The sequence below is a fragment of the Anabas testudineus genome, chromosome 11 (assembly GCF_900324465.2).
Source record: "Anabas testudineus chromosome 11, fAnaTes1.2, whole genome shotgun sequence".
Lineage (NCBI taxonomy): Eukaryota > Metazoa > Chordata > Actinopteri > Anabantiformes > Anabantidae > Anabas > Anabas testudineus.
The window spans coordinates 14,339,197-14,345,196 of record NC_046620.1 but is presented as its reverse complement, the minus strand read 5'-3'; positions in this window follow the sequence as shown (position 1 = coordinate 14,345,196).

Below are 6,000 nucleotides of genomic sequence, written 5' to 3'. Positions count from 1 at the left end.
TGGTCGGGGAGGAGTTTGCAGTAAGTGACGTAAGGAGTGAGTGACGCCCGTCTTAACCAATCACGATGTAGTATTTCGCCAAAGAGGCCGGGCGGGCTCGTTTTTGAACGGACGGTGGTGTGACGTGGACACAATGTCAAATCCATGGATGGGAAAGAACAACAAATAAAAAAAATAAAAATAAAAATAAATAAAAATAAGACAAACAAACAAAAAAAATCAAAATCAGACAAGCAAACAAACAAAAATCAAAACAAGACAAACAAACAAACAAACAAAAATCAAAACAAGACAAACAAACAAACAAAAATCAAAACAAGACAAACAAACAAACAAAAATCACAATCAGACAAGCAAACAAACAAAAAATCAAAACAAGACAAACAAGCAAACAAACAAAAAATCAAAACAAGACAAACAAGACAAACAAACTTAGGCACACATAAAAGGTGAGAGTCAGGTGAGGGTCCAGCTGTTAAAGTGCAACAAAGTATTTCTACTTTACTTGAGTATTTCCATATTGTTGCAGTATCGTACTTTTACTTCACTGGCTATGTTTACTTAATTGCTGCTGTTATTGACTAGTTAATGATTGATTGCTACTGATTAATAAAACAAAACATGCAGTACTGTCATAAGCACAGCCACAGTGTGATATTCATTATTATCATATCATTATTATCATATTCACGGATGTGAAATGATTTTTATCTAAGTGACTGATGCAGGACTTTTACATGTAACAAAGTATGTCCACACTGTGATACCCTGTTTCTTTTTCTATTTTTATTTCACAAAATATGAAATTCTAGTATGATGTACTGTACATACTTTCAAATTCGCAACTGTGACAGCCACCAGGAGCAGCAGCAGCTTTAAACAAGCTTTACATGGAAAATGAGAGACAGCAGTGAGTCTAGGATATTTTTCAATGGGATGGTCAGACTGGGGGAACACACTCAAACAAGGGCCCACATTTGGAAAAAGACAATACACAAATAATAGGCTGTATATAGACAGTCATTCTTCACTGTCAGACATGCCAACAATGCAACTTTGTGTATGCTAATGTGGAATAAAAACAATAAAATGCACATTGCAGCAAGTTTGTAACTAGCAAATACAAGCGTCATTTTGTAGAGTGACACAAAACGTGAATACATATTAACATTAAATTGTAAATAATTAAGGAGTCTTTTGTAACAATTATTTATTGCAGCTTCAAATTTAAGCACTCGTGATGGAGGTTCTACAGCCTGCATCCATTATGTTTCAGTTATGCAACAGATTCTTTTAATATTATTGCTTGTTGTGGATTATAGGAGGTAGTTTGTTCATATACAGTTTAAAGGCAGTGGGTGTGGAGTTACTATGTCATAATACTGTGTCTGCTCTCATTGCTCCATCATATAATACACAGTCCAATTGCAAAAGATGACTTTACCACAACTGCTGACTGTGATCTGAGAGCATGAGTACACAAATTGGTTGTATGATTGCACACATTAAGAGTGAGAAGCATTTCTAAAACATCATTTTCTTATGAGAAGGTTGTGCTCAGTCAGTCCTCCTGTACTGTCCTTGTAGTGCTCCAAACCACCTTCATGCTTTGGATTTGTTTACCCAACAAAACAAATGTTCTCCTTTGCATGGGCACGAGGTGGCCGCTTCCTGCCTGGGTTTATTTCTATAGCAACAGAGAGAAGGGAAAACATGCAACAGGGGGGGAAAAAAAAAAAAAAAAACATCTTTGAAAGGGAGAGTCAGAGCTGGGTGTGTCCAGAAATTCAGAGGAGACAAAAACTAATGTGAGCTTTTGGAGTTTCAAGTAACACAGCACCGTGTCAGGATGGAAACCGAATGCTGATATGTAGAGCTGTGTTGGTAGAAGTAGAACGCACAGGAAGACGAGTCTTTCAATGGTCAAAGCCAGGTGGATTCGCTTGTGCTTACTGTGCGATTGTAGTCACAAGGGAACACACCCTTGCATACCTGTAAGAGACAGAGAGACACAGCAGACTCCACCTGTCTGTCAGCCACGCCTGTCCACACACACACACACAAATACACACACACACGCAGATTCAGTGAGTGATTGAAATTTTAATTTGAAAAAAGGGAATAATGAAGCGTGCGATGCATACACTTTTAAGTCGGTATGTGCCAGTATAGTTATTTATATCCTCTATCACTTCTCTGTGTGTTACAGTGCGTACACACAGACACACACACATACACACACACTGTGGAAGCAGATAGTGTGTGACAGTGTCATCTATAGGTTGAATATAGTTACTGCACACTGAGCAGCCTGTATACATGCTGGAAATAGAATTTGCCTTGCTGTAGGCTTCTGGTTGTCAGTCAGTCGATGTGGAACTTCGTTTAACAACCTGAATTGCAGGGAGGTTGTTCGATTAGTTTTTTTGCACTGCATCACTAGGTTTATAGTTGACTTAGCGGGGCACACTGTGCACTCCGACTTCAATGAAAAGAGCCAACACCCTTCATCTAGAGAACATTTTGTCTCACTCTTGCTCTCGGAAGTGTCCTCGAGGAACACAGTGACAGTCTTTGTTCCTTAGCTGATCCTGACCTCTGATCCTTGGCTGGATAAAACCACGAGGGAACCCTCGCCCTTCATTTTTGTGCAGCTAAGCACAATTTTACGTGGAGAAATGCCCCTTGTAAGCACCAAAGTTTACTGAAACACTTAAGCCCGAGGCCTCTCCACAAGGTGGGGCCTCAAGATTAGCAAATAATGCAGATGCTGCCTTTAGGCTCCTATTCAGTTGATATGGTGATCTAGTGGTGTTAATCAACACAGCCATGTTGCCTGAATGCTGATGTCAGCACTCTAACTGACTGGCAATGACATTAACATGCTGATATTCATGCACAGTACGCACTTATCCTGAATTAGCTGACTTTACGATGAAATTATGTGGCAACCTGTTACTTCACGTCACGTCTACATAAGGTGTCTAAACAGGACAAGTTGTATTGATTTAACTGACTAAAGTAATATTAACATACAGAGTCAGTTTATATTAGTTATTATTACACCACAGACTTTGAACTGCATCACTGGAACATTTATGGCATGAAAATATGAATATTCTGAGACGTTCCAAGTTCAACAACTATCTTCCACGTGCAACTATTGAACCTGTTGTATGTTTTAATTGACTCTAGAAATGTAATAATCAAGAAAAAAGTATAATGCAAATAATTTGGAGAGATTTGTTTTAACTGAGCTTCAACAAGCATCCCTTTTTCACTCTGGAGGTCCCACAACAGCGTCATGACTAACGCCATCAATTGTGCCACCTATGACAAGACATTGTGTGCGCTTATTTGTATTAGTTATATGGTTAAGGTTAAAAGGGTTAGACCTACATATATAGGGTTAATAGACAATGGAAAAAAGAAATAAATACACATAGACGAGTGAAGGAAAATCCCTGAATGCTTGGCCCCCGACAGCGAGGGGATCCAGTGGCTGTTTGTTGACATGGCGTGGGTCCACTGATGTCCGTAGAGAAAAGGATCACGGTAAATAGAGTTACAAAATAAATAGAGTGCAACTTCATTCTGAATCATCACTTTTATCTTATAAGCATCATTTTGTCTTGACTGGAGTGGTCTCTTCCAGGATGATGATACCCCTGTTCATAGGCCATGAGAGGACACTGGATGGTTTGATGGGTGTGAAAATAAAGTCAATCATATTCTATTGGCTTTGTAGTTACAACACCTATGGGACATTTTAAACTGACATGTTGACAAGACAGTGCTCTCTAACACCTTCATCTAATTTATCAAATTGATGACAAGTTCCAGGCTTCCTCTCACATCTGTGAAGGACTGTGCAGCACTCCCACTATCACACAGCTACTTCTAAATGCTATATTATTCCATGTCTGCAGGGGGCAACGTTGCACAAAAGCAGTTCTGTGTGGACCTCAAGTCGACAGCTGGGGATCAGATGTCTCAGCTCCCTAAATTACTGACTGACAACTTTGTTTTAATGACTCATAAAGCCCACATTTTTGTTCCCCTTTGTTTGTGACTTCGTTTGCTCCGTTAGTTTGCTCACACGTCCGTGTGCATGTGTGCGTTTTTGTGCTTGCTTTCATGTTTTTGATGTGTGCTCATGTGGCCCTGCACACTCACAGTGTTCACAGTGTCTACATGCTGAACGTGTGTGTGTGTGTGTTATCTCCTGTGCAGTTCAGTGATCTTAAGGCATTACATTTTATCATGGTCATTATGTGATTGAGGCTGATTATGTGCATGCAGACAGTTTCTATCAAACTTGGTAGATCAAAGAGACTCTCTCTCTCTTTCTTTCTATCTATCCCTTACACTACCCTCCTTATTCCTCTATCTACCCCTCCAGTCTATCCACCCTTTCAACATGGCAATAGCATGCTCTCAAATTTTTTCCAGATGTTGAGTCCCTCCCTTCCTCTTTTCCCTGCTCTATTCCCCCCATTCCTAATTCTAACAGGGCTGAACTGGAGCCCCAAAGTTCTGCCACCCCCTCCTTTTCTTGCTAACCCACTCACTTCTTCTCCTCTTTCTCTTCCCCTCCCCATTTTGCTTGACATATTGGTATAAACGACAAAACGTGACCTCTGGAGGTCAGGCAAAAGAGGCGGCAGCTCTCCCAGAGCAGAAAGGAATGCTGTGCAAATGCATTACCGGCCTTGCATGATGGGCTTGCGTTGCTGCAATCAGACATTTGGTCCACGGTGCAACTACAAACCAACCGTTCGCGAAAGGCTGCGATTTTGATGAAATTGAGTGATGCTTAGTGAAGAAATGTCTTTCAGTTGCTGCAAATAGACCCAGTCTTCTCCACTCTTTTCCTCCATCTTGCCCTCTTTTCCTCCCTCCTGCGATGGGAACCAGCTGGAGGAGTTGAGCGAAGGAGTACTGGGAATGTGGAGGGTTGCAGGCATGGGGCCCAGGTGTTCCCTCCACTCGTTCCTCTCAGTTATATACATTTATAGGCCCGCCTAAAACGCGCCCTTATCTTCTGTTTAACGCAGGGCGTCTTCAATCTCTGCGCACAGCGGCATGTCAGTACAGTTGCCCACACCGGCGCCCTCTGAGTGCATTTACATCCACTCAAAAAACATACACGCACACACACACACCATTAATGTGTATGAGCAAGGACTTGATCTATGATTTCCAGCTCCAGCTAATGATCCCAGCAGCTGTTGCTCATGTAAACTCTCCCAACACAAAGACACTGCAATACCACCTCCTCATTCCCCTATTTCTGTCTCTTTGCTTTGCTCTCCTACTTTTATTCCCACTTAGTCTCTTTGAAGGACCTAAACAATCCATCGCAAAGTATTTGAACGCATCTTCATACATATGGTCGTAAACATGTGAAATTACACACATGCACAAATGAACCCACACATGCTTTCCAACATGGCTACACACGGGCACAATCTGTTATTTATTTCAACTATTTCTTTTGGATGGAACATTATAGAAGGGCTAATGTAAAGCTGCTGTTCATTTTCATTGTACCTCAGCCGGATACATAATCATAGTTTCATGCAGGGTTACATTACCAGGATGTGTCCCTTACAGCTCTTCTTTCTGTTGCATGTTCAGCCCGCAGGGAATATGTGAGCCACCGAGATGGAGATGCCTGCCCTCTGATATACAATAGGATGCATATGTTTCCATCAGCATAACATCCTGTAAGTCTGTGACTTTGTGTGAGGCTCATTAGCCTGTGTTTGACTACATCGCTGCACTTTTGCAATATATTTCTCTATTTGTGGTGTACATGATAAATGATTACATCAGCAGTTTTGCATGTTGTTTTTATTGTACTTCTGTAGTCCTCTGTATAAACGTGTTTGTGTTAGTTTGCTTTCTTGTCAAAAGTTTAATTTAAAGTTCTGTATTGCTGTCACGTCTGAGCAGTCAGAAACAGGAAAAAACAGCAAGCCTGGTCTGAACATTAAG